Raw genomic sequence first — 2,982 nt, 5'->3', positions numbered from 1 at the left:
AGTCTGTTCACAAGGAAAACGAAATTCCTGTAGTTGGCTGTATACCATGAATCACAAAAGTTTGATTTAAAAATAGTTTATAAAAGGTTATAGTTTAAAAGGCCCTTTCGGGCTACATCACAGAACGTAAAATAAATAGATACTTACCACAAGCCAACTTCTTAAAATGAAACCCAATCCTTTTGTTTTTATCGGAGATGAACTTTTACGTCATATTTCGTTGAAGGCAGAAATTTCTCCAACTAAAGTTTTTCTTAAAGTACAACATGGGAAGCACCGTCAGTCTTTCTTGTATTCCTTAGAAATATCTTGATCTATTTCAAAGTAGAAAAACACTTTTTAATTTCTGCAGTTGTAATTGTCATTATTTATTAATAAATATAACCAAAACTTGGATTTTAACAATAACTCCCCGCAACTGTCTACGCATTACAGCGAAAACAGCAGCGCCATCGTAAGTCTTTGCAATTAATTTCTCGGGCAAAGTATCATTAATTTGCTCCAAAATACAGGTCGATATCGCAACAGCATCTTGACTTTTCGGATTTGAAAGACCCAAATTGGTCATGTGTTTTCCCGCCAAAAAAGTACCTAACAAAGGACTAATACCATCTGAGTTCGTGTAGAAACATATGTGGTATCGTCTGCCATTAATGCAAGAAATAATAATTTTAAAATTTGCTACTCTGAAGCATGTAATCTAAGAACTCATTTTGTATAATTCTTGAAGTATCTTTAAATCCCTTATCTTTTTTTAAGTAAGTACAAGCAGTGTGGAAATGAAAATGAATATGAAAATCCAGTGGCGTACACTCAATTTTATTTCAACGTTAATTATATTATATTGTTTAAAAATTACTGTTCGAAATAGGCCACAATATATTTATCTGCAGGTTTTTACTGAAGTTTACATCTCTATATCCAAAGACCGTTTTCAAAGATATAAATTATAGTTATATTTATTTTATTTGTTTATTATTATATATTTATATAATCTTATATTATTTACTTTCTTTTTTTTTAACTTTAAAAACGGTCTTTGAAATGAAGATCAAAACGTCAGTAAAATAAACATTTAAATAGATGTATTGTGGCTTATTTCCAACATTCTCCCTAAAAATACGGAATGTCACAAGCAAAAAGCTATAGAAAAATAAATATATCTATCATTTGTATATTGAAAACGATCTCTTTATAGAGAGATCGAAACGTCAGTAAATTAAATATTTGAATAAATATATTGTTACTTATTCCCAAGATTATTTCTAAATATACAGAACGGCAAGCAAAAAGCCATAGAAAAATAAATATTACTATCATTTGTATATTTGAAAACGATCTCTTTATGTAGAGATCGAAACATCAGTAAATTAAACCTATGAATAAATATTTTGTGGCTTATTCCCTACAGTCTCCTAAAAATACAGAACGCCACAAACCAAAAGCTATAAAAAACAAGTAATTTTGCAGAAAGCTTACTGATGCCACCCGGCTGTAGCGGAAGTTACGATAAAACGTCTTTTGACGTGACCCGTCCTTAAAGAGTTACACAATGAAATTTTTTAAATCAAATTTAAAGACAGTTTCCACACCACCCCAGAGGTATGTCTTCTGGCGCGTTACTTTTTTTAAATGGGTGTTCGCCAAGATCCATATTGTCCCATTAAATAAAATGAACAAAACACTTAAACAGTATAAAACAAAACAAAACAAAATCCTATAAAACAAAATAAAATTCTATAAAAACAAAATAAAAATAATTTTTGATGTAACAAATCATTGTACTATTCTATTTAAACAGAAATACTATACACACTTACTATATTCTTCTGGCTTTTTTTTGTTTTTGGTTTTTTTATGCTAATGTTCTTACTAAACTATTAAAAAATATTATTCCCTGTCTAAATCAGAAGATGCAGTGCTGCCAGAGCTGTCATTATCTTCACCTGGTGCAATTATAATTGGCTCTAGTAAAACTTGACATGAGTGTCAAGTTCCCACATACGATGTTCTTCTTTAATTATGTGGCCTATACATTTAACCCATTTCTCTGGAGTTACATGGATGATTGCTTGATTCAAAAGTTCCTTAACTTCGTTTAATTTGAACGTTTTGTTATTGCGTGCTACTTCTCTTTCACTTGTGCCTTGATAAGTTCAATGGGATTAAGTTCGCAATGATAAGGTGGTAGTCGCCACTGGTTGTATTCTTCTGCTAAAAACTGTGCTGCCAGGCATTTCCAAATCTAAACAAACTACACTTTCCCTTCCCCCACTTATCAGTATTACTTTTATAATATATATATATATATATATATATATATATATATATATATATATATATATATATATATATATATATATAAAAGGGGGGTTGAGGTTAATTGGGTATACAGCTGATTGAAAGCCAAGTGTACTCTGTTCAACAATTCATTATATTTCGCCAATTTTCATTGGCATCATCAGATGAGAGCTACAATTATTTAAAACATGGTAAAATACAATTTAATAATAGTTTGTTGTTTATATACTTACTTAATTGAGGTTAATGGCAGTGCGATTTATTTTAATAACATCAAGTAAAAATTTTTTTGTTGGAATAATGTTGATTGTATCTATATTCGAAATGTAACATTTAGTTGTATATTTTACGTTCACAAATTAAAATATAGGAAACAAACACAATTCAAATTAAAAATAAAATAGACACAACGTTTAGTTCGGTAACTGTCATTAAGGTTAAGTACCAGAACTATCAAATATCGAATGTTATTAATTGACTTTTGTGAAGATGAATAGTTACATGGCGTTGACGTAGTAGTTGTTTATTTGATTAATATTTACTGTAAAGGTGTGTTATAGTTGAAAAAATTTTTGAAATTACATTATGTGTTGCATTAATTATTTAATAGTTAGATGTGTCTATTCATAATGTTTGCTTTTCGATGTGTAATAAATAAGCATAAATCTCACTCAGATGTTC

The sequence above is a fragment of the Diabrotica undecimpunctata genome, chromosome 3 (genome assembly GCF_040954645.1).
Source record: "Diabrotica undecimpunctata isolate CICGRU chromosome 3, icDiaUnde3, whole genome shotgun sequence".
Classification (NCBI taxonomy): domain Eukaryota; kingdom Metazoa; phylum Arthropoda; class Insecta; order Coleoptera; family Chrysomelidae; genus Diabrotica; species Diabrotica undecimpunctata.
This window is presented reverse-complemented; position numbering follows the sequence as displayed.